This window comes from Protopterus annectens, chromosome 9.part0 (assembly GCF_019279795.1).
Source record: "Protopterus annectens isolate FY-2018-M chromosome 9.part0, PAN1.0, whole genome shotgun sequence".
NCBI lineage: Eukaryota > Metazoa > Chordata > Ceratodontiformes > Protopteridae > Protopterus > Protopterus annectens.
In genome coordinates, this window is record NC_056743.1 from 1,517,738,463 (window position 1) to 1,517,738,999 (window position 537).

The 537-nt window shown below is 38.7% G+C and overlaps 1 non-coding gene across 1 annotated transcript; it reads right to left on the reverse strand.

The window, feature by feature from the left end:
* Nucleotides 1-253: 253 nt before the first annotated feature.
* On the reverse strand, nt 254-326 carry TRNAM-CAU. Its single transcript has one exon. It is a non-coding gene; the product is annotated as a tRNA-Met (tRNA).
* Nucleotides 327-537: the final 211 nt, after the last annotated feature.

The window sequence follows — 537 nt, forward strand, 5'->3', positions numbered from 1 at the left end:
GGAATTGCAGATAGAACTGAAGGTGGTATGTCTGCACACTAAATAAGCAGAGGAGCAACTGTATCGGCAGGATTGTGTGAGACAAAGCCTTTCTGAGTATGACAGAGTAATTCTTACCTGTTGTGCAAGGTCTTACAGAAACAGAACAGTAAATTAATTTTTGGCTTAAAACAAGAGAGGATTGCTCCTCTATGTTGTAGATCAGATGAGCAGTGAAGTAAGATGTTCTCAAGGAGGTAGAAATAAAAAATCTTGCCCCGTGTGAGGATCGAACTCACGACCTTCAGATTATGAGACTGACGCGCTACCTACTGCGCTAACGAGGCTCTGAATATTTAGGTTTGCTATAAGGTCCCAAGACTATTTTTGTTGTTCATTCAACTTAAGTATGCAGTACACATTAAACTTGCATTTAAAGCTATGCACATGAATGTCAGTGTGACAAAATTTGTCCTTTAAAAACATTTTGAAAAGGGTTCATGAACAATAAGCAATGTGAACACTCTGCAATTCTAATAGCCCTAACAATGACAGAGT